Source organism: Orcinus orca, chromosome 10 (assembly GCF_937001465.1).
Source record: "Orcinus orca chromosome 10, mOrcOrc1.1, whole genome shotgun sequence".
Taxonomy (NCBI): Eukaryota; Metazoa; Chordata; class Mammalia; order Artiodactyla; family Delphinidae; genus Orcinus; species Orcinus orca.
In genome coordinates this window covers 49,767,639-49,794,492 of record NC_064568.1, presented here as the reverse complement: position 1 = coordinate 49,794,492, position 26,854 = coordinate 49,767,639, and the positions used below count along the sequence as shown (strand labels likewise).

At 35.7% G+C, this 26,854-nt stretch overlaps 1 long non-coding RNA gene across 1 annotated transcript in view; it reads left to right on the top strand.

Annotated features, from left to right (window-relative positions):
* The first annotated feature begins 3,923 nt into the window (after positions 1–3,923).
* Positions 3,924–26,854, top strand: part of LOC125965617 (uncharacterized) — a 105,105-nt gene continuing 82,174 nt past the window's right edge. Inside the window, exons 1-2 of the long non-coding RNA XR_007479708.1 lie at positions 3,924–3,990; positions 6,357–6,521. This is a non-coding gene — a long non-coding RNA (uncharacterized LOC125965617). The remainder of the gene's footprint in view (positions 3,991–6,356; positions 6,522–26,854) is intronic.

Below are 26,854 nucleotides of genomic sequence, written 5' to 3'. Positions count from 1 at the left end.
TAAACGAATACGCCACATCAAATTTCAGGAGAGTAAAATGAGTATGTAAAAAGATTTACTATGACTGAATTTTATGTGATTTAAAATTAGTTATTGATGAATATATAATATATTGCAATGTTTCCACATTCATGATATTATTGAAACCGTTTCACTTTCAAATGACATTTTAAAGGCTTTATCATTAAGAAAAATAAAAGTCTGTTGAAACCCTAATCAGCCTTGATATATACTATAATGACCATACCTGCTATTATTATTAGCCACCAATGTTCCAAATAATTTGAAAGCATAAAGAAGACAGTTTTTGTCACAGTAGAGGTTGGGCCAAGTAGAATAAACCCAAGGCTAAAAAATTAACGTGTTCTAGAGAATTGTGATTAGTGTTAATTTGTCCATTTTCCTTTTTGATTTCTTTTTCAACTTGGGAAATTATCTAGACCAGTCTTTTGTGTTTGTTTTTCTAGTAATTGTCAAACAAGGCCCATTGCTTGGTATCCTCATAGAAATAGCAGCCTCTATTAACTGTCTGTTGTTCCTCTAATTATGGTTTACTGGGATGAGTATGAAAGAATAGAGATAAAAATTGGAGTGGGGTACACTAGCGGAAGTGTTTGTGTATATTAGCCTGAGAAAACATGTCCATTCGAAATCATTCTGTTCACATTCCAAAACCCTTCAGGAAGTTATATAAGATGAAACACTAATCTGCATTTGACACTGAATTTTAGTAAATAATGGATTTCAGTATATTTAGGTTTGGAATAATGTAAAGATCCCTCACTCACACAGAAAGAATATGGTAAATAGATGAGAGTGCTTTGGAAATAATAAGTATAACTGTTTGGACCTCAATATTGAACTAATTTCTACTTTTACCTTACTTATACATCTGTACCTCTAATACACTGGGGAATTCCTCTCTCCTTTTACAGCTAAAAGAAAAGGACGTAGAGATAAGTCAGATAAATAGTTTCATCCAGAAAATTCCTGGTGCCACCATGAGCATTCAATATTTGAATAAAGGACATGGAAAGGACAACTGGGCCCATACTTGAAAATATACCATTTCTCATGGAAGAATAGGAAAACAGCTACCATTATAATCAGTACTATTCAACAGTCAGGGTGTGAACAAATCAGTCATATATTTTGAATTTTTGTTTCACTTTTTCTTCTTCAAAATTTTAGGCTCTGAGTTATATTAAAAAGATAATTGGATGTAAATAATATAATTCTGAACCATGCCTGAAGAATTTCATGACTCTGAGACACTGGGTAAATTATTCATGCTTTTTAGGTCTAGGTTTTCTCAAAAATTAAAACCTTGAATATTAAACAGTTAAAACAAAAGTTGAATATTGTGACTTCAAAATAATATACTTAAGTAAAGTTGCAGGATATGAAATTAGTATACAGAAATGTGTTGCATTTCTATAAATACACTAAAAAAGAACTGTCAGAAAGAGAAATTAATAAAATACTCCTATTTACAATTGCATTAAAAAGAATGAAATACCTAGGAATAAATCTAAGGAAGTAAAAGACCTGTACTTGGAAAACTATAAGACACTGATGAAAGAAATTGAAGACAACACAAACAGATGGAAAGATACACTGTGTTCATGGATTAGAAGAATACTGTTAAATATTACTCAAGGCTATACGGCCCAAGGCAATCTACAGATTCAACACAACCCCTATCAAAATAGCAATGATATTTTTCACAGGAACTAGAACAAGTAATTCTAAAATTTTCAAAAGATTATCAATAGCCAAAAGAGTCTTGAGAAAAAACAAGGCTGGAGCTATCAGGCACCCTGATTTCAAGCTATACTACAAAGCTACAGTCATCAAAACAGAATGGTACTGGCATAAAAACAGACACATAAAGCAGTGGAACAGAACAGACAGCCCAGAAGTGAACACACACTTATATGGTCAACTAATCTATGACAAAGGAGGCAAGAATATACAGTGGGGAAAAGACAACCTCTTTGTGTTGTCTTTTTATGGCTGAATATTACTCAGCCATAAAAAAAGAATTAAATCTTGCCATTTTCGACAACATGGATGGACCTAAAGGCTATTATGCTAAGTGAAATAAGTCAGACAGAGAAGGAAAAATACCATATGATTTCACTTATGTATGGAGTCTAAAAAAAATGAAACAAATGAACAAACATAACAAAACAGAAACAGTCATAGATAGAGACAATAAATAGGTTATTGCCAGAGGGGAGGACAGTGGAGGGATGAGTGAAATTGAGAGGTGACAGTCGTTTCATGATGCATGTAAGTCATTCATTATGCTGTACACACCTTAAACTTAGTGCTGTATGTCAGTTATATCTCAGTAAAACTGGAAGAAAGAAATAAGTTGTATTCTTCCCTCCTCTAATGTCTTTCAAAAATTTATCTTTGTCATTGGTAGCTGCAGTTTCATTATGATGGGTTTAGTTATGATTTTCCTTTTATTACATCTTATTTGGGATTTGTTGGCCTTGTGAAATCTTTCTTTTGGTGTTTTTATCTGTTTTGGAAAATTCTTTGCCTTTTCTCTTAAAATACTGCTTTAATCACAATTTATTTCTTTTTTCTTACTAGGAATCTGTTTGGAGTTATTCTCAGCTGTCTATCATGATTGTCCTTTACTCATTTTTTCTTGCTCTGCCTGCATATTATCCTATTAACTTTCTTTTCTTTATCATGTAACAACTTTGTTGAAATATAATTTATATGCCTTACAGTTTGCTAATTTAAAGTCTGTAATTCAGTGGCTTTTAGTATATTTACAGAGTTTTGCAAACTTTACCACAATCAATTTTAGAAACTTTTCATCAAAATCCTCCCCATAAAAGAAACTCTGTAGCCATTAATAATCACTCCTCATTTTCCTTCAGCCTTCCCTCTTGTTGGCTTATTGATGCTTGTAAAGTATTCTATTCTTTTGTTTTAATTTTATTTTACTCTTTTTGTAATGGAATGTTGGTGCGAGTAACTTAACCTGCTATATTATCAGAAAAAATAGTTATATCCTTTAATCTTTCCTCCTCTTTAGTCTTTTAAAAGCAGATTCCTTAAAAATTTATATTAAAATAAATATCGTGACTACTGAACTGGTATTCCATGTCTTCTAACCCTTTTATAATTACATATCTCATATTTTCATTTATTTCTGTTTTTCTTTTTAGGAAAATATCTAAGTTCAGTTTTTTAATTTACTAATTTGTTCTTTAGCTAAGCATATCTTATATATTTTAAACAGCTTCTCTATATTTAATGCTATATATATTAAAATATCTAATATTTAACTTTCATATCCTACTGTAAAAAAATTTGGATAGTGCCATATTATCAACAATCCCCATACATATTCAAAAGTCCTTTTCTCCTTGTCACCTCAATGCTGTGGTCTTAGCTATAAATACTTTATTTCATTAAGTTTGTTATCTCTTCCTTTCCTGGAATAGCTCTCCTTGAATGGTTGTTGATTCAGTATGTGCTTTGGATTGTCAGTCAGTGCCAACAATTGCTGCTCATACAATCAGCCTTTGGGGAGCATTAGGTTTTGCTACTGATCTGTTTCCCATGGTTCTGGAAAAGGGAAAGTTATGCTGATACGTGGGAATCCTTGACGGATCTTATTTGCATACATGCACATCCAGTTTATCAAACATTGGGACACTGACACAAATGCTCCCATTTATTGATCTTTCTGATCAATAAATTGAAGTCTTTCATTGAAGACATCTTAACTCTACTGTCAGTATCCACAAGGCAAGAGGGAGAATATGCAGGGGATAGTTCACCTCTAGGGGAACCCAAAGAAATGACCTCTGTGTCCCCTCCTACTCCCTACATCTTTGAGTAGGAGGCAAACATTTTTATGTATTAATCAATGAACTCCTATCTTCTTTCCATCTTTTAGGAATTTTGCACAATTTCTGAAACACAGAGAAGTCTGCATTTTGCTTTCCAGCAAAAATGGTAATGAATTAATTTATTTTAATAGCTTTTGGAAAATAAGAATAAAATATAGCATGAGTCTGGCCCAGTATCTTTAAATCAATATGTAGCACAATTGAAATTAGTATAGGATTAATTAATGTATATAAAGCATGGTTTTGCAAATCAGTGAGTTAAGGGTAAATTATTCAATAAATCATGTTGGTACAATCATTTAACTGTTTGAAAAATTGGAAAAAATTGTCAGATCATCATGTTTAAGAGATTCCTTTCATCATAAAACAAACAGGAAAAAAATGATAGATCTGACAATGTAAAAATTGAATATTTGATACATCAAAAATACCATAAGTAACTGCAGAACAGTTAGAACTTATGTTTTCATGTTGGAAATGCTTAATAAACAAATGAGTACAATAAGAGATGCAAATATCATAATATTTGAGAATAATTATTAATTTCAGAAAACGCAGTTGAATATGGTGATATTATATAGTGGTGTCAGCTTGATAAAATAGTTGAAATAATTATGATAATTCAGTGACAAGTCTAATGATATTAAAGTTTAAAAAATTAATTTCCTGTATATGAGTCATTTTAAGCATATCATCAAATGAAAGAGTCCCTTTGACCTAACATCAAAAATATAAGTCATCCAGTAAAAATATTAAAAAGAAATATGCAGGGGCTTCCCTGGTGGTGCAGTGGTTGAGAGTCCGCCTGCCAATGCAGGGGACACGGGTTCGTGCCCCAGTCCGGGAAGACCCCACATGCCGCGGAGTGGCTGGGCCCGTGAGCCATGGCCGCTGAGCCTGCGTGTCCAGAGCCTGTGCTCCGCAACGGGAGAGGCCACAACAGTGAGAGGCCCACTTACCGCAAAAAAACAAAAACAACAAAAAAAAGAAGTATGCAGGACCCATATAAAAAATAACTAATATATTTGAGCGAAAGAAAAGGAACAATGGGAAAATTAAAATATTTTATTTTAGACAAAGAAGACTGTTATAAACATGTCTGGTTTTTTTCTAAAATAAAAACATCTATAATATTATTGCATCTACAATATAATAAGAATTATGATAACCACAAGATGAGAGGAGATATTGAGGGAAGAGACTGAAAAACACTACTAAAGATTATCCAAAAGGATATAAAATCCTATAAAATATGAGTAATGGAAGAAATCTAGTTGTATGACATTTAAAAGTTGGTATTAAACACAATTAAAGCAGATTAATGAATTGAACTAGAGAGTCTAATAATAAACACTTGGGAACTTGAAATATGTACTTCACAATCACTATGGTGAAGAAATCTGTCCAAATAATAATTTTGGGACAAGAAGCTAGCACTTTAGAGGAAGATTATGAGGTGGGATACTTTGACTAAAATCAGGTACAGATGGCTCCAAAATTTTAATTAAATAAATAGGAAATAAGCAGTAATCATTGAATAATTACTTAATCTTCAATATTATACAAGCTTCACCCCCTTTGAACATGGTAGGAAACCTAGAAGATATGAGTATATAGCTCCATCGAAATATACATGATAAAATCATCTTCCCAGCAAAAGTAACATCATAAGCAAAATCAAATGGAAATTGAAAAAAAATTCAAACATATATAATAGACATTGAGCAATGTCTTAATATCAAATAATCCTTACAAATCATAAAATTAGTCTGAATTTACCAGTATAACATTTGAGGAAATTGTATTTTAGACAATTCACAGGGCCAATATCAATAGCATTTATAAGAAAAATTAGTCAACTTTATTAAAACTCCAAAAATTGAACATTATGTTCCACACGACCTCCACTCACTGTGAGGAACACGTTACAAACATCACCTTTTCCAACACGTGCACTAGTATTATGAAGTAGGAAACTCTTGGTATCCTGATTTCCGCATGCAAACACTTAGAAGAGAAAAATATTTCTCAAATGTTGCACAGCTACTTGAATTAAGTAGCAGCTGTTTTAAATTTATATACATACTTACATGTTACGTTGTTTTATATATATATATATATAAAAAAAATATGTATCTGTATATATAAGTTGTTTATAGATGTAACCATCTGAAATTCTATAGTCCCTTAAAAACCAGAAGCAATGGGAAGCTTCTAAGTTTTTTGAGTAGATGAGTGACAGGGTTAAAGTGTGTGTGTGTGTGTGTGTGTGTGTGTGTGTGATGGTTACAATGGTGGGAGAACACAATAAGGATTTGATGTATTACAAACTGTAGGTGAGGAGAAATGCTCGGAGCTAGGCATATACCCTGTAGTACTATAATAAAATTTGGGAAAGGAAGAGAGAGAAAGTCTGAAAGGGGTTTTACAGCATGAGAACAGACTTCGTAATTTATTATTCTCATATTAAAGGAATCAGAAGAGTGAGGGAGAAATCAACACTATTCATACCTGGAGCAAAGTTTTCTGAAAAGCTTTCTGGACTATTCCTGAGTTTCTCCTTTGATAAGTGGTGATACTGAAGCCAGAGAACCACTTCCTTCCGAAGACGTACATTTAGGCAAGAACAAGAAACAGGTAGGAACTCTTGCCATGACTCTTTTCGTCTTTACATGATTCTAATATTTTTCTTCAAGAATTACAATGATTAGAGCAATGTAAAACAAAATGAGAGCTTCATCGAATTAGCAGTTTAAACTTGTGCTACATTAGCATCATGTTGAATTATTACTCATCCTTGCTATTACAGCATTTAACAGGGAATTACACTGTCATGTCAGACTAGTGTAAAAAAAAAAACCCAAAACCTAATGGGGCATGATGTAAAAGCTGTTATAAAATGTATTCACTATTAGGAGTACGTACAATCTTTCCAATATTACCAGTTTGGATTTTCCCATAGTTATCTTCACCAAGATACCTGTGGGGGGTCTGAGAAATTGAGAATGGAGAACAGAATTTGAGTGGCTAAGTACTGTCTTGAATAGGCTTTCAGTGGAAAAACTAAATTATTTTTTGTCATCCTTCCTTGGGAAATTTCAAGGTATGTTTTGAAATTTGGGGCTTCTATACTGAATTTTTTTTCATTTTCTCATTTTAATGCAATATATTGGGATTCTAGTGGCCGGTTTGCTAATGGATTGTTCTTAAAGACCTTGGATGTCCCTAAATGTTTTGTATATTCTTAATCTAAATAAAGAGTTTATAATGAGCCAACTGGGCTCAGTGAGCTGGTGATGTGGAACTTAGTTTGGATCTGCAGCAAATGGTCCCTGTGTTGTTTTCATCTGTTTACAGCAGGAATCAATTAATGTAATGGCATTGGATGTCTGCTGATGCTGGAAAAAAAATGCTGTGGGCTCTTTCCAGGTGTCTAAAGATAAAGATGGCCAATGTTTGGTTTCTCTGGTGATCATTTAGTTTAGTGATCTGTATGAATGAGAAAACTTAAATATTTGATTGAAATTTTTTTAAAGTCTTACTATTCAAAGATTCAACTTTATCATTATGTCCTTAGTATTATCTCCTTTGTTCTCTTTCACATAGCACTGAAAAACCACCATTCCCATTTTTGTGAATTCCTTTCTTGTGTTCCTCATCTGAGCTCCCCATTCTTATAGTCCTTAGAAATCTGGTGACACTTCAATCCATTTGTTCTCACTGTGGTTGATGTGAGTCTCTCCCTGAGATAGATTCAGTTTTGTTTTTTTTTTAATTTTTAAGTTTTTCATTGAAGTATAGTTGATTTAAAATGTGTTGGTTTCAGGTGTACAGCAAAGTGATTCAGTTATACATATATATGTATATCTATTCTTCTTCAGATTCTTTTCCCTTACAGCTTATTACAGAGTATTGAGTATAGTTCCCTGTGCTATACAGTACGTCCTTGTTGCTTATCTATCTTATATATATTAGTGTGTATATGTTAATCCCCAATTCCTAATTTATTCCTCCCTTCCCTTTCTCCTTTGGTAACCATAAGTTTGTTTTCTATATCTGTGGGTCTATTTCTGTTTTGTAAATAAGTTCATTTGTATCTTTTTTTAGATTCCATATATAAGTGATATCATATGGTATTTGCCTTTGTCTGGCTTACTTCACTTAGTATGATAGTCTCTAGGTCCATCCATGTTGCTGCAAATGGCATGATTTTATTCTTTTTCATGGCTGAGTAATATTCCATTGGATATATATGTACCGCATCTCCTTTATCCATTCATCTGTTGATGGACATGTAGGTTGCTTCCATGTCTTGGCTATTGTAAATAGTGCTGCAGTGAACATTGGGGTGCATATAAGATTCAGCTTTAATGGTGCCAGTTGATGTGATTTGGAGGTGGGCTCCTTAGGAGAAAGAATACAAAATTGTGAATAAAATATTAAATATGAAATTAAGCCTTTATTTAAATGAGAAAATGTATCATGGCAAATATATACTTTAAACGTTGGCAACACAAACATTATAAATGCAAAATAGTATTGTTATTAATTAGCTGTCTCTTACACCTCTATAATGCTTTTCCATGCATTTTTGGCTGTATATTGATTCCTTAAAATGCCTCTTCACATAGGAATTTTTTGTGCTGTCTTCTATAAAGAGACTAGAAAGATAATTCAGTACTTTCTCTAGTACGGTTGCTTAAAATCTCTTGTTATTAGTAGTAACAATATAGTAGATGTAGAAGTTCAGGGAATTTTCCTTCTGCTTTACAGCTCATTGCAGATAATACCATGTTTTATAAGTGATCTCAAAAAACGTTATCAAACTTCTTTTATACATATGTTGCAAGATTACTGAGCATTTCACGTTTTCTCATGCAATGACTTAAATATGTTTTGAAATAACTACATACATAACCAATTTGTTGCCAATGTCCTCTGTTCAGTGGCACATGAAAATTTTATGTCATTTACATTGATGTCAATATTTGCATCAGATCAGCAAGAAATTTAATTTTTTTCAATGTCTTCTCATGTTTCATGCCTCTTCATTAAGGAGAATTCTCAAACAATTTAAGAGTCTATTCATTACTTCCATTTTAAAGGGAGATTTTCCTCTTAATGAACTGCTACTTTTATGTGATCTAATCATTGGGGGGTCACGTTTGCTTCTCTATATAAAAATATTTATAATTTCATTGCTTTGGTGCCTTCACTTTATAATCCATTTTATCTGAATCTTCTCTTTTGTTTATTAATTAAACATGAGAAAAGAAGCTACCATTTCATAAGTCCAGATCAGAGTCTGTAATTTCTCAGGTTTTTTTTTTTATTGCAATGTTCATTATCTTTCCGTATTGCAGTTAAAATAGTGTAATTCCAAATAAGCTTCTTCTGAAATGGATCCCTACGATGTCCAGTGCTACTCCAACAATATCCTACACATGGCAAAGTGTGAAAGTAGTGATCTAAACCAATTCAAGTAAAATACCTTAATATAGAAATGTTTACAAAAGCCTGTGAACACACGTGACCATATTTCTAGGGCTCCTACCAGAGCCGTAAAAGGGATTTATGCAAGCAGGGGGTCTGCAAGCATGAGTTTTTTTTTATTTTTTCCTTTTTAAGAAAATGTTGTGTTTTATTGTTTAATAACATTATATAAGTTTTCTGTGTACAATATTATATTTCAACTTCTGTATACACTGCAGTGTGCCCACCACCAAAGTTTAGTTTCCAACAACCACCACTGAGTTGACCGCCTTTACCATTTTGCCCTCCCCCCCCATTCCCTTTGGTAACCACTACTCTGTTTTCTGTATCTGTGTTTTTGTTTTTTAGATTCCATATATGAGTGAAATCACACAGTATTTTTCTTTCTCCATCTGACTTATTTCACTTAGCATAATACCCTCAAGGTCCATCCATGTTGTTTCAGATGGCAAGATTTTATCATTTTTTAATGGCTTTTTTCATCTTCTTTATCCATTTATCTGTCAATGGGCACGTAGGTTGTTTCCATAGTTTGGCTATTGCAGATAATGCTGTGATGAACGTAGGGGGTGCATATATCTTTTCAGATGAGTGCTTTTATATTCTTCAAATATGTACCCAGAAGTGAAATAGCTGGATCATATGGTAGTTCTCCTTTCAGTTTTTTGAGAAAATCCATACTGTTTTCCACAGGGGAGGCATGAGTTCTTTACTGTCATCACAAATCATCTGCCTCTGGTTCCTCCCCTTTCATGTGATATGACCTTTTAGTCTGAGATAGAAAAGTTAGAGGTTAGTTGGGCTTGGAGAAATTTAAGAAAACTCATTTATCTTGTCAGAAGTGCATCAAAAAGTGTATGTGCAACCGACAGGTATGTAAGTGAATGTGTCATTAGGTAAGAGCATGCATTTCTGAGAGTAAGTTAGCAAAGCATTGAATAAACAAAAGTGTTAAAAATATGAGAATGTAAAAGAGAATAAGAGTTTGTGCGCATGCACTCAGAATACTTTGTGAAGGTCTTAGGACATGATTGGGAAAATTTGAGAATAAGTCTGGGTGTGCCTGAGAGTGGGAATGCGAATGCGTAAGAATTTGAATGAGTAAGGGTATGAATGTGCAAACGTTGCTGAGTGTGGCAGAATGTTGCTTTGGAATGCGTTGTGATCAAGTAAAACATTGATAAGGTAAATAAAGCAACAAATAAACCCAAGTCTCCCATTACTGAATTGATTTCAGATCCTCTGCCTATCACCGTGACAACCTACAATACATTAAAAAAACAGCCAGGATATTATCAGGAAAGATGGGAAGTACAAGCCACCAATGCAGACATTTCCTCCCATTTTAATATATATTTCATCAGATTTTACACCTTCTTTTTTTCCAAGATCTTTGCTTTTCATTTTACTTATTATCCGTGAAAATTTGATTTTTTTAGATCTTAATATAGTGACTCTTGATACTTTGTCGCTAAGGATATTTAACATGAAGAGCAAATGAATTCCAAAATTATGTAACTCTTACATATCAACCAGAAAAAAGTTACAGGTAAGATATTCTAAGATAAAATGGAATATTTGTTATCACTGGATACGTTATGATAGAAGGCTGAGGGAAGCCCTGGAAGACAAAAGTTGCAAATACTAAGTAAATCACCATGATTTTGGTCTCTCTATTTCTGAAACATTCTTATTGAAGTTCTCAGAATCAGTTTCTGCTGCATAAAACAGAAATTAAAGTAGATGGACATTTATTTCACTGTAACATAAAATAAGTTCAGATGTAAGCAGTACTGGGGTGGTTTAGAAACTTGATGTCAGGGACCCAGGCTCCTCCAGTTCCTCTTTGCCATCCTTAGGTCATTTATGGCAGATTGAAGATGGCACTAATTCTTCGCCCTTCCCCCATTGGGAGGTGAGGTCTGTGACCCCACTCCTTGAATCTGAACAGAATATGTGACTACTTTGAATAATAGAATATGGCAGAAGTGACACTGTGACAATTTCTAGGCCATGCCTCAAGGTACTGTCAGTTTCTACTTCCTCCTTCTTGAAACATTTGCTCTTAGAGCCCTGAGCTGTCATGTAACAAATCCAACTACCCTATTGCAGAGATCATCCAGACAGGCTCTGAGACTACATGGAGAAGGAGAGGGGTCCAGCTGGGTTCAGTCTTTCAGCCACAATAATCAAAATGCCAGAAGTGAGAATATGTTGCCATGGTTCTTGTTCTTGTTCTTGCAGACCAGGCCTGCTGCTCAGCTGAATTTCAGTGAGAGACCTCAGTTGATCCTCTGTGGAACGGAAGAATCATCCACAGAATTAGAATATATAATCTAAATGCTTGTCTTTTAAGCTGCCAAGTTTTAGGGTATTTTATTTTATAACATACCAGTAGACTACAGTTTTATCTTATGATGCAGGATGAGCTGAAGGCATCATATCGTGTTGCAGGAAACCATGCAGGCAGGAGAAAGGAGAAACGGACAAAAAAGTACACGGCCCCTACCTTTAGGAAGACTTTCCAGAATAACATTCCTTTTTAAAAATAGCTGGCCAAAACTTGGCCACATTTGGCTGCAAGAAGGACTTGGTAGAATAGTCTTATGGATGAGCGTATTGCCAGGCTAAACAGATTTGGTTTTTTTACCAAGGGAGAAGAGGCGTGGATGTCAGGTTAGGCAACGAGAGTATCTACTATGTTCCCCCAATTCTCTGTTGAACATATTTTTTCCTATTAAAAATTTTTTTAAAGATTTTATTTTTTAGACCAGATTTAGTTCACAGAAAATTGAGACTTTCCATATAGCCGTGCCCCCACACGTGCGTAGCCTCTGCCATTATGAACATCCCCTACCAGGGCGGTACCTTTGTTACAATAGATGAACCTACAAGGACACATCATAATCACCCAAAGTCCATAGTTTATGTTATGGTTCACTTTTTTTTTTTTAAGTGTCATTTATCTTTTTGCATGTTGCATTTTTAAAGATTTTTTAAAATTAATTTATTTATTTTTGGCTGTGTTGGGTGTTCGTTGCTGCATGCGGGCTTTCTCTAGTTGCGGAGAGCTGGGGCTACTTTTCGTTACGGGGCGTGGGCTTCTCATTGCGGTGGCTTCTCATGTTACGGAACACGGGCTCCAGGCACGCAGGCTTCAGTAGCTGTGGCATGCAGGCTCTAGAGCGCAGGCTCAGTAGTTGTGGCACATGGGCTTAGTTGCTCCATGGCATGTGGGACCTTCCTGGACCAGGGCTTGAACCTGTGTCCCCTTCATTGGCAGGCGGATGCTTAACCACTGCGCCACCAGAGAAGTCCCTATGGTTCACTTGATGGGTTTGGACAAATGTATAATGACCTGTATGTGTCAGTATGGTATCATACGGACAATTTACACTGCTCTGAAATCCTCTGTGCTCTACCCTGACACCAATCCCTGGCAACCACTTTTGGAAAACTTGGGAGATCTTTTTACTGTCTCCCTATTTTTTCCTTTTCCATAATGTCACATAATTGAAATCATATAGTAAGTAGCCTTTTCACCTTAGCTTCTTTCACCTAATAATATGCATTTCAGATTTCTCTGTATCTTTTGGTGGCTTAATAGTCATTTATTTTCAGTGCTAAATAATATTTCATTGTATAAATGTACCACAGTTTATTTATTAATTCACCTACTGAAAGGTTACTTCCAAGTTTTGGTAATTATGTATAAAATTGTTATAAACATCCATATGCAGGTTTTTGTGGGTACATAAGTTTTCAACTACTTTGGGTAAAATACCAAGGAGTACAATTGCTGGATTATATGATAAGAGTAGGTTTAAGAGTAGTTTTGTAAGAAAACACCAAACTGTCTTTCAGAGTGACTGTCCATTCTGCATTCCTCCCAGCAATGTATTCCTATTGCTTCACATCCCATCAGCATTTAGTGTTATCATTGTTTTGGATTTTGGCCATTCTAATTGGTATGTAGTTGTAGCTAATTGTTTTAACTTGCCTTTCCATGATGACCTATGATGTGGAGCATCTTTTTATTTATTTATTTTTTAATTTATTTATTTATTTTTTTGCGGTACGCGGGCCTCTCACTGTTGTGGCCTCTCCCGTTGCGGAGCACAGGTTCCGGATGCGCAGGCTAAGCGGCCATGGCTCACGGGCCCAGCCGCTCTGCAGCATGTGGGATCTTCCCGGACCGGGGCACGAACCCGTGTCCCCTGCATCGGCAGGCGGACTCTCAACCACTGCGCCACCAGGGAAGCCTTGGAGCATCTTTTGATGTGTTTATTTGACATCTGTATATCTTAGTTTTTAAGGGTTTTTTGTTTTCTTAATGGTGAGTTGTAAAAATTCTTTGAATATATATGTGGATATATTAAGATGTGTCTTGGCAAATATTTTCTTCCTGTCTATGGTGGTATTCTCGTTCTATTGATAACTGTCTTTCACAGAAGAGAAATTTTTTTTATTTTAATGAATTCCAGCTTATCAATTATTTCTGTAATGAATCATGCCTTTAATGTTTGTTGTATCTAAAGAGGCATCACCCTACACAGGGTCATCTAGTTTTTCCTCTATGTTATCATTTAGTTTTATAGTTTTCATTTTACGTTTAGGTCTAAGATCCATTTTGAGTTAGTTTTTATGAAGGGTGTAAGATATATGTCTAGATTCTTTTTTTCTGCATGTGGCTGTCCAGTTGTTCCAGCACCATTTGTTAAAAAGTTTATCTTTATCTTTGCTCCACTGTAATGCCTTGTTCCTTTGTCAAAGATCTGCTGCCTATATTTATGGAGGTCTGTTTGGGGGCTTTAAATTCTATTCCATTGAGCTGTTTGTCTGTTTACCAATGCCACACTGTCTTGATCACTGTACTTTATAGTAAATCTTGAAATCTGGTAGTGTCAGTCATCCAACTTTGTTCTTCTCCTTTAATATTACGTTGGCTATTCTGGGTCTTTTGCCTTACCTGTAAACTTGAGAATCAGTTTGCCAATTACCACAAAATAATTTGCTAGGATTTTTATTGGGATAGCATTGAATCTATAGATCATTTTGGGAAAACTGACATCTTGACAGAATTAAATCTTCTTATTCATGAGCCTGAACTATCTCTTCATTTAGTTATTCTTTGATTTCATTCATCACAGTTTTGTAGTTTTTCTCATATAGATATTGTACACATTTTGTTAGATTTATACGTAAGTATTTCATTTTGGGGATGCTAATGTAAACGGTATTGTGCTTTTAATTTCAACTTCCACTTGTTCATTTCTGGTATAAAGTGAAGTGATTGATTTTTGTATATTAACCTTGTATCCTGCAACCTTGTAATAATCACTCATTAGTTCTAGGGGGGTTTTTTGGCCAATTCTTTTGGATTCTGTAAAAGGTGATCATGTCATGTCATCTGTGAATAAAGACAGTTTTATTTATTCCTTTCTAATCTGTATACCTTTTATTCCCTTTCCTTGTCTTACTGCATTAGCTAGAACTTCTAGTACAGTGCTCAAAAGGAATAATGAGAGGGGACATTCTTGCCCTGTATCTGATTTTAGTGGAAAAGTACAGAGTTTCTTACTATTAAGTATTATGCTATCTGTAGGTTTTTGGATATTTTCTTTATTAAGTTGAGGAAATTCACTTTGATTCCTAGTTTACTGAGAGTTTTTATCATTAATGGGTGTTGGTTTTTTTCAGATGCTGTTTCTGCATCTGTTGATGTAATTATGTGATTTATCTTTTTGGCTTGTCGATGTGATGGATTACAATAATTGATTTTTGACTGTTGAATCGGCCTTTCATACCTGGGATAAATCACACTTGGTGTGGTGTATAATTATTTTTGTACATTCTTGGATACAATTTAATAATTTGTTAAGGATTTTTTTATGTATCTTTATGAGAGATATTGGTCTATAGTTTTCTTGTTATATCTTTGCCTGATTTTGGTATTAGGGTAATGCTGGCATCACAGAGTAAGTTAGAATGTATTCCCTCTGCCTCTGTCCTCTGAAAGAGTATAATTTTTTCCTTAAATGTTTAGCAGAATTCACCAGTAAACTCAAATGGGCCTGGTGCTTCCTCTTTTGGGTGGTTATTAATTATTGATTCAATTTCTGTAATAGGTAAAGGCTTATTCAGATTTTATAGTTTTTCTTGTGTGAGTTTTGGCAGCTTGTGTCTTTCAAGGAATTGTTCCCTTTCATCCAGGTTATCAAATACGTGGACATAGAGTTGTTCATATTCCTTTATTATCCTTCTAATGTCCATGGGGTCTGTAGTGATGTTCCCCCTTTCATTTCTGATATTAGTAATATGTTGTTCTCTCTATTTTTTCTTGGTTAGCCTAATCAACAGCTTTTGAACATTTAATATATTCTCAAATTCTCATTTGATAAAAATTTTAGGATAATAAACAATAAATTTATATAAATGTTTAATGCTTGATTACAAATTACTAAAACCTAGTGGAATAAAAACAATACCCATTTATTAGGTCACAGTCCTGTAGACCAGAATCCAGGTGGGCTTGACTGGACCCTCTGCATAGGGTTTCACAGGGCTGAAATTAAGGTTTCATCTGGGCTGGTCTCTTATCAGAATGATTTGGTGAATAATTTACTTCCATGTTCTCACTCAGATTGTTGGCTGAGTTCCGTTCTTTGTGGTTGTAGGACAGAGGTTCTTGTTTCTCAGCTGGGGGATTCTCTCAGTAATATAGGCCAACTGTATTCCATCTCACACAGCTTCTCCATCTTTAAACTAGAAACAGTGAGTTGAGTCCTTCTTACACCTTGAATCTCTGACATCTTCTGCCCTCAGCCAGAAAAAGCTTTGTGCCTTAAAGGATTTATATATGTTTATGAGAAATTCAGAGCTTAGTAGGGAAACAGACAAGGAAATAATTGAAACTAATGTTATTAGGGTTGATTTGGTAATGGGCAGCCCAGGGACTATCTTGAAAAACAGAAGTAGTATCTCTGACCTTACCAAAAGGTGAGGGAAACATTTCCATGAAAGGTGATAGCATGAGAAGTCTTGAAAGAGCAGTGTAAGTCATCAGGTAAAGGGTTGGAAGGGAAGAGCATTTCGAGCAGTTTCTCTTACCTGCAATAGGATACAAAAGTTTGTTGTTTAGAGTTTAAAGGGAGGGAGCAAATACAGTCAGCTGTTACCCTCCTTGCAGTTACTGGAGTTGAATTTGCACCCAAATGATAAGATTATCACACTGAGTACATTGGAAGCATTTGTGGATAACAGTAGGAGAGCTCTGTACTTGCTTTTTGACTCTAGACTTATCTTTTATTTCTTAAAAGTGGCTGCTGTATTACATTTTAAATTTTTTTCGATTAAATGGTTGATCATGTACTCCAATTACAAAAGGAAATTGAAGGAGAATGTTATTAAATAGAAATGGCACATTAGTTACCTATAATGAAAAAACTCAGCAGACTGAATAATGGGACTTCAACAGGCTTAGACAACAATAGGTAGATGTGGCCAGAGTCTTGAATTGCTGCGCATAAAAAACTTTTCTGTGGGTCGGTTTAGAAAATATTTTTTTTCCCCGGCTGCACCTGAAGAGTTCTAAGTTTGTCCTCCCTTTGACTTTGAATCTCTGTGTGTAGTGGTTTTCAGAAATTAGCTTTTATGTGATCAAACCACTCGTTTTTGATTCTAGGTTCAAAGCTTTTGTAATTATGTTCAGAGCACTGTAAAAAAAAAAAAAGTATAAATGCATCTTTAATGTATGGAGATCGGGAGAGCAGCAGCCACGTGAAACTCTGCAGCACAGGAGAGAGTATAGGAGGTCAGTGGAGCTGCTGAAAAGAACAGAAATTAGATCCTGTCAAAAAGGGGTGAAAGATTCAGACTCATCCTAAGAACTGCCAGAGAGGAATGTTATAATATATCCCTTTATTTATGGAGGCAGAATATTAGCCACTTACAGGAATGTAGACAATTTGAAACCAGTAATACCTACTGCCTGTATTCCCGCCTACCAACTCATGAGAAATCCAATTATTGGGTATTTTAAAGATCCTATTGCATACACAGCATTTGCTGGGTATTATTAGAAAGTCATAGCAGTTCATATTATATTTATGAATATCCCTGACTGAAAAGGAAAAGGCAGGTACAAGGTAATATAGGTTAGATTATGAGAGTTTTTTAAACCTCCAAAAAAAAAAAAAAAAAGCTGTAGAGTTTAAAGCTCTTCTAATTAATATGGTGTGAAAATCAACGTGGGTCTTGGAGAAGAGATTTTGAAACAACTGTGTTTCACATTTGATGTATTTTTTAGATTTCTAAAAAATGTACCTTTTTGCAATCAGCTCCTTGGCATATGCTCATTACCAAGGAAAATAAAACAGTTATATGACTAATTAGACTTCACCTTCTCAGTTCGGGGAAAGCCTGACAACCCCGCCCCTTGTTATCATAAACTAATGATGCCTCCCCACATTACTGAAACGGTCAGTGGTGAGGTTCATTACAGCTGCATCATCTTGTTCCATAAATGTCAAGAGATTAAAGGTGAAAGCTTTAGTTTCACATTTTTTGTAGATGGATTTTTAAAAGTTCAGTGTGGTCAGATTATTTTAAGATGACAGTGACAGTTTCTTCCTGATACCAAAATGTCTAGTAGAAAAGTCTAGAAACCTATTCAAAAAATTCTATTTGCTCTTATTTATATTCATGTCAAATACCCTGTTTCATTGATTTTTTTATTTTTTTTTTACTGTGATCATCTACTGACAGGCTAAGCAAATGTTCTGAGTTGTGCAGACAAAAAGACAATTTTTGTGTTTCTCAAACAGTTTATGGTGAATTAACTTTGTGTACAACACAGTACTGTAATACCCCAAGCACACCCATCCCCTCTCTCTCCCACTCTCTCTCCCTCTCTCTCTGTCTCTCTCTGTTTCTCTCTCTCTCTCTCTCTCTCTCTCTCTCTCTCACACACACACACATACACACACACACATACACACAAGCAGCACAATTCTTTTAAGATGTTTAGAGTTTTCAGGAAGTAGAAGACTTGTTTGGTTTAGCTCAGTTCAGCATCTCTGAAGTTTCAAGGCAATCTCTCTGTGTGTAACTTCTTGTAGAAATATTGTTCCCTGAAACAAACTATGGGGAAAGCTGTTTTAGATTATGCTTACAGAATATTTGTGATTCATCCAACTATCCGTGGAAATTGTTAATGTGTCATTGGAATAGATTTTTATAATAATGATTTGAAAAGTCTGCAGTAACGTTCTCACCAATTTAAGGCATTTTCTGGTATTGAAACCTCTCTCCTGTTCTAGTCCCCTAATGGTTCTTTCTGAGAGTCAGTAGGAAGTTAGAGATGATGGTGAGGCTGGATGAGTTTGGGGTTCTAGAAATTTTTCCTCTTCTAAAAATATGAGGGAGTTGAACTGAACTATTTCTAAGATCTTTTGGAGCTTGGAACTTGATGTCGTAGTGACCTAACTGTGTGACTGACAGATTAATGACGAAGAAAATTCACACTTTCTGTGTGCTTTACTTCCTTCATTATTATTTCAGTATCCAACTAGCTCAAAAAAAATACCATAGATTAAAGAAGACGGAACACATAAAATCACTGACAAAACAACCACAACAGGAGAACATTTGTTGATTATTTTACTTAAGCTTTACAGTGCCCCTTATTGTGGCTAGTTACCAATAATTCCCGTATTACAGATGAGACTGAATCTCAAGAACTTTATGTAAGCTGCTCTATAGCTTACACCTAGAAATGGAACAATTGGGATATACATCCAGGTCAGGGGAATTTCAGTTTCATTTCTTTTTCATGTTATTATGCTGATATTAGCATAGAAACAACAGATTTTAAGTTGAATGAGAGGAAGGAAATGGAAGACAGTGACATTTTGAAAGAATGAAAAATGCTAAAGAGAACTTGCATGTAGGCACTCACACTACTGACCCCTCAGGTAAGACCATGGTAAATAGAAAACCATTTAACTTAGGATATATTTTCAGAAAGTCAAAATTATGGTTAAAATATTGAGCTGAGCATCTTATTTGTATTCCAGCATTCAAATTATAAGAGCATATTTTAAATTTTCATTTTTAATATTCATACTTTCATGTATTATAAAAACTATCTTAATATTTGGGAAACTACACATGTCATAGGAGAAGAAAAAAAATGGTGCCGTGGCTTTTATTGAATTCTGGAGAAGTATGGACTGTTAATACGACACTAAGACCACTTTGAAGGTGAGAGGGTTGTTGAGCTGCAGAAATTTAATGTATGATGAAGTGAAAACAATTTTACCAAAAAAAAAAAAAAAAAAAAGCTTGTTCTTAGGCCTTTTTTCAACATTTTAATTCAAAGATATAAATGCTGCCTTACTGTAGAAGACACAGCATTTTTTAGCATTTCTTTAAAGAAATTACCTATAAATTTCCTCTGAATAAGAAGCCTTTTAAAATTTGATCAGTAATGGTGCAACTTTTCAGAGCAAAAAAAAAAAAAAAGAGCACTTATTTCAGGGATGATGAGGAACTAGAGAACAAAAAGCATTTTTCACTGAGATGTTATTTGTGTTGCTAAGGAAGACATAAAGGTCATGGTGGAGTGTGATTAAAGGGTTAAAATAAACGAGAAGAATTTTTTTTTAAACCCAGAGGGAGAAGAAAGCCACAAGAAAATAGGTCCACTAATTAATGAGGAAGGGCATGAAATTAATGATGACTCTAAAACGGCTGAGTTATTGAACTCATTTTTTAAAATCTGCCTTTAACAAGAGAAATGAAGCAAAGAAATATAGACAATTAGGGAGTAATGAAGACATTGCAAAAATTGCTCTAACCAACATGAAGATAAGGGAATTCCTTACTTGGCAGTCGTTGGAAGATCCATATCACCCTGAGTTATTTAGGGGATTGGCCAGCATATTTACTGAGCCATGCATATTTATTCTTAGAAAATGAAAGAATGTTAGCACATTGGAGAATATGGAGAAAACAGACTCTTGAGGGTACTAGAAACTTCTGCCCAGGAAGGTAACCATCAGTAAAATGTAGTATTGAATACCCTCGAAAAATATTAAGAATGGGAAACTGGCAGAGTGCCTTCAATATGAATAAAGCAGGCCGTATGAATTCATAGTTTTGCCATCACACACCCACAAAAGAAATTGGATGGCAAATAGCAAAAGTCAAACATTTGGACATTAGGTTCATTTCTAATTTGATGAGTCACCCATTTGTGCATGAAAAATTAATCACTCAAAGAAAGTTATTAAATCATGGTTTTGGAAATAGGTTAAAGTTCATCATGAGTGATGAAACTATGTGGGAGATTATATAAATGACTAATGGGGCTCAGTATGGGTTAATATTGGTTCTGTTTTGTTTAAAGGATTTATTATTTATGATTAGCAAAATTATTAATGAGTTGTTTAAAAGATTTTAAAATGATGTTATTCTCTTAAAGTCAGAGAAAATGTATAAAAACCACAAAGAGGCAAAAGTATCAAAACAGGACTATGAATATCGAAGGGGAGACCTAGGCTCAAAAGGGCAGTGGGTGGGGTGAGATAAGAGTTCTTAACCTAAGTAGACATTTCCCCAAAGAAGACATACAGATGACCAAGAAGCACATGGAAAGCTGCTCAACATCACTAATTATTAGAGAAATGCAAATCAAAACTACAGTGAAGTATCACCTCACACCAGTTAGGATGGGCATCATCAGAAAATCTACAAACAACAAATGCTGGAGAGGGTGTGGAGAAAAGGGAACCCTCTTGCACTGTTGGTGAGAATGTAAATTGATACAGCCACTATGGAGAACAGTATGGAGGTTCCTTAAAAAACTAAAAATAGAATTCCCATATGACCCAGAAATCCCACTACTGGGCATATACCCAGAGAAAACCATAATTCAAAAAGATACATGCACCCCAGTGTTCATTGCAGCACTATTTACAATAGCCAGATCATGGAAGCAACCTAAATGCCCATTGACAGACGAATGGATAAAGAAGATGTGGTACACATATACAATGGAATATTACTCAGCCATAAAAAGGAACAAAATTGGATTTGTAGAGACATGGATGGATCTAGAGACTGTCATACAGAGTGAAGTAAGAAAGAGAAAAACAAATATCATATATTAACGCATACATGTGGAACCTAGAAAAATGGTACAGATGAACCAGTTTACAGGGCAGAAATAGAGACACAGATGTAGAGAGCAAATGTATGGACACCAAGGGGGGAGAGTGGTGGGGGAGGGGTGGGGTGGCAGTGGTGGGATGAATTGGGAGATGGGGATTGACATATATACACTAATATGTATAAAATAGATAACTAATAAGAACCTGCTGTATAAAAAATAAAATTCAGAAAAAGTATTCAAAAAAAGAGAAGGAACTCAAGGGCCTTAGCTCGAGAACTTATACACATCTTGCAGTTCAAATGAGAGAGAAGTCCGACAGTGTGATAGCAGTCCTGATGAAAGAGATCACTGCTCTTAGCTATCCTAAAATTTTCTCAATGCTGGAAAGACTAGTTGATGTCTTTTCTCATCTAATCAGTAAGCAGCATGAAAAACATTGCATTCTGAAAACCGTAGATTTACAGCCATGCTGTGGGAAAGAAAAAGCAGAAATGAACACAAAAACGCCTGAAGATGAGTGAGAAGGCCCTCAAAAATCAAACGACCCTGAGAACCTAAGTTAGCTCTGGGCTCTAGGCATTTTTGAGGAAATTTAAGGGAAATGCCCACGTTAGGAAGTGGTAAGATTAGGAAAAGGCGATGAAAAATCTTTTGATTGAGTTGGTACAAATAAATACGGATTAACAGAAAAATGTAAAATCAGAAAATTTGAAAAAATTTGAAAAAGCATAAAACAAGCACTGATGATTTAATATGGCAGAGGAGTAACTCATCAGGCATATCGTGAACACTTGATGCTGCATGGGAATACTAGGATGGGGCTGCAACGACTTAACCCAACAGAGTGACTTGGTGAGCCTCTTCTAGTTCACTCATGAGATAAAAGGGTACTCTGGCTGCCCAGTTCAAGTCTCTGCTATTGATGAAAACCCACTACTTCTCAAAGAGGACGCACTATATATTTTCCTTCTTTTATGTATAATCGAAGCACTTCTTCAGTGTTAATGAGAGCTCTGTGCTGTCAAACACTTGCAGTGTCTGACACACTGACCATTATCACTGCCACTTACATCACCCCTCCAGGGCAGGCATTGTTATCTAGGCATCACCAATAAGGAGAGTGACAGCCCCTTTAAGTAGCATTCCCGGCGTTGCTCTGCATGGAGATGGTGCGGCTGGACAACAAACCCAGGTAATAGGCTCCCCAAGCCTTTCTCCTGCTCCACCCACTGCTCCACACCAAGACTGACAAAGTGCAGAATATTCTGTTCCTCTCACTTTCTATAAAATCTGTGGTTTCATCATTCTGACATTGTCCTCAATTGAAAGGAACTGAAATGGGTTCTTGTCAGAGTCAGTGATCTCAATTGGAAGAGCCCAGAGGGATTGCTCATAATGAAGACATTTCATTCTCCTGAAAGGTCTATGTCATACTGGTCCAGCGGTCATAATTCTCACCCTGGCCTTTGATGACCTGCCCTTGGTTCAAGGCATTTTCAGTAGTTCTGTACACACAGCCACTGTCTGCATCTCCCACTGCATGATGGTTGAAGCTTCTGTGCTAAACAGCTGTGTTTTCCCTGAATGAAACTCAGCAAGAGAGATAGGGGAGTTTTTGTTTGTATCCTTTGCACCGCAGGTCTATATACACATTATAATACACAGGCACCTCATCTTCACAGCCTATGATTTCAGATTCTTAATTCGAGGTTTTGGGGGTTTGAACCAGGTATCTAATTATTCAGAACATTCAGGACTTCAGTGATGTCATCAGGTTCCCTAGAAGTTGTGTCCTCTTGAGCATAGCTTCAAATGAGAATATAATGTTAACAAACCAAGTAGTTAATTCACTCATTTTTCCCTAAAATCATTCTGCATACATGTGCTGAGCTCTGACAGTATATCAGGAGCTATATCCAGCCTGGGACACAGCACAAAGGCAGCTGTCACTGGGCATCCTCATCCTCTAACTGGTGAGTTACAAGGCATTTCACAACACCTTCCCATTATCTGTCAGAACATTAAAGTTCACTGGTGACTTACCTATTATATAAAGTAAATTCAAGGTTTTCCTTTTAATAATGTAATTTTCACTCCCATGATTCTAATACACTGTCTTAAATGTGGAAGTAATTGCATTATCGAGATAGAATGAGAAATAGCTTGCAATGTTGAATACTCCCTGGGGAGTATGTTGCATAAGTGAACTTTGTGGTTAAAACAGAAAAATAGTAAAGTTGAAAAAGACTGGTTATTGGAAACAAACATGTATATGGGTGACAATGCAACCACAGCGATCTGTTATACAAAGCACTATTGGAGCACAGAGTACATTGCACAAAGTTTACCACAGAAGGTAGAATTGGAAACAGTTCTTGAAAAGGGAATCAGAACAGCAAACCCTACCAGTTCAGTACCCTCGGGCAGGGAAATGGATTGGTGTTACGGGTCTAAGCAGTGGTTTTGTCTGAATGGAACACAACGTTTGTGAGTAAAGCCCTGGAATACACCAAGCTGGGACGGGTGTCTGAGGACACTTAAAATCATGTTAAGCATATTTGGACTGCATGGTATAGTCATTGTCAAGGCCACATACAACCATAGGAAAGCTCAAGATATCATCATTTTCACAAGACTTGCTTTTAATCTGCAATTATAAGCTAGGTCATCTGGGCAGAGCGGCTTCTGGGTTCTCTGGGAGTCAGCTCTCAAGTCTGGGCATTGTAAGTCCCAGACCTTAGATTGGCTCTACATCTGGCACTGTTGAGTCTAATTTGCCACCATGTCCATCATTCACTGCCTGAAGTATAAACTCCCCCACCTTCTATCGTCCTCAGCACCATCAGCTGAAACCACTCTAGATGCTCTGCCCCACCCAAAGCCTTTGATGTCCTCTCCAACTCTCATATACTCTTCTGTGGCCCTGAGGCTTCAGCTCCTTCATTAGAAAGTTCTCATAGGTTCTTAACTCCTTCTCTGAGTGTATTTGCATTAACTGAAATAGGGCTTTTACTCAGTTACTTTCCCAAGCTGCACATCTAACCTATCTTAGAGGAAGCCTGGGCATTTTGTCATGGCCCAGGTTTCTGAAGTACACAGGAGCAGGTTCTGGATTTTTAAGCAGGTTACATTTAGCCCAGGTGAGAAAATCAGGGAAGCCAGTGGGGAACAATCTGTTTAGGAAGGCCTACGCAGACAGAGAGGCTCTAGAAATGAAGAAATCAGATATTCTATAAGAGCAATCATAGTAAACACACATGAATCCTAATCGCCCTAATCGCTAGTCATTACTGCTCTTCTTTTCCACGATCCCAAGACTTCTGTATGAAGTCAGTACTTAGGAAGGTTTATCTTGACAGACAAAGGGAAAAAACTATTGATACACTATAAAATCTGCTAAGTGAACTATAAATAAAATGTTATGCGAACACAGGGGGAAGAAAATGGTTTGCAAAACCCCTGGTTTGCTTCCAAAGAGGTCCCGTTTGAACACTGAACCCTCATAGTATTGGGTTTTGTGCTATAGTTATAGGGAATTCCCACCAATTCCCCAATGTGCTGAAATGTGTGTTATTCCTTCTATTTTATCTGAAATGTCCTTGGCCATCCAAGATTTTTACTCACTTGTCTAACCCCTACTCACTTGTAGACTTACTAAGATGTTACCTATTTCTGACAGCCTGACCTGATTCACCAACTGGAGATTATTTGCCCCTACTTTGAGGTCACATACAATTAGTACTTTCCCTCGTTTTAGTTCATGTCATGCTGTACTGTCCTCATTTGTTCCATGATCCTTGATTACCAACACCTGGAACAGTGCTTGGCATCGTCAGTTCTCATAAATATTTGTTGAATGACTCAGTTAGTTGAACAAACAAATGATTGAATGGATGAATGGATAAATAAGTGAATTGAGGGATATATAGATATTTGTTTCTGGCTTTTGAGTGTGAGTCATACCACAGAGAAAGTTATTGTGTGTGAAAAGAATGAAGTCAAGAGAACTCAGTCTCTGATCGAGAGAAACATACTAAAGTCATACTCTCTCTATTCTTGCATTCATTCAAATATTTACTAAATGCCTAGCTGTGTCAAAAGTGACCCATAATTTTAAAACATATATTCAAACACTTATTGGATACCTACAACCTATATAACAGAGTATCCTTGTTTCTTTGTTCCAATAATTTAATTGTGGTTTGTCATATATTTTAGAAGCTAATAATGAGCTAAACCCTTAAACAAAACTGCTGGTTGTAGATATAGGACATATGTTCAAAAGCTTGAAAACTATTTTTTTTCTTTTCTTTCAAAGGAATATTAAAACAAGGGAATAATTGTTCAACTAGGCCCAACATGTACTTTTTCTGAAAAATTAACCTGCATATGCATATACAAAATAAGTGATTACACTTGAATCGGGAAATTTGCTGCTGTTCTGTGTGTAGATCTCACTGGTAGTGTGGTGATCAGCATTCAGATCAGCTACAGACTTGGGCTTAAGGTAAAACTCTGCCTACACAGGATGTTATATAAGCTCCATCATACACTGAGAGCTATAAGAGTTGAAATATTCTGTTTTAGTCAAGAAATTTTTAAAAAGTCAAGGGGAAACTGGACACATGGAAAGAGCAACACATTTTACATTTTAAACTCAGAGCTGAGTTCCTGGATATCTAATCAAACAAAATAAATAGTCTTGAAGGTGGAAAAGAGTTTCTAGATGGAAAAATGATCCCTGAATATACTGGACTCCATTTCTCATAAATCCCATGCCTTATTGGTACCAGGGCCATCACTCTCCCTGAATTTGGAGTTGATTCACTACCAGTCCACAGGTGACTCACTGATAACACTTGCTATACTTACCAAGGTATGGAAACAAGCAGTTTTCATCCACGGAAACATGTAAATATCTAGGGGAATTTATAGAATGCCTTTATCCATACAGGGACAAAAAGAAAGAGGAACAAAAATAGAAAGAATACTTGTAAAATTATGAATATAGGTGTTGAGATCTATAGCCTGAGGTAGATTTGGATTATCACTACTTATAAATTAGATGGTATTCTCCACTCCAACTAGAATGAATTTCCAGCTTTTGTTTCCATGTATATCTTCCAGTAAGACGCCTCTTACTATGGGCTGGGTTGCACGTATTAAACCTTTAATTGTCTTTGGCTAATTTCATGAAAAACATTTTGTTGCCTCCTCTGGGGACCGTGCTTAATTTCAATAGCTCTTCTGAGTTTCTAAAGTGACATGTAGCAAACTAAATCCCGTGTGGATCAAGAAAATT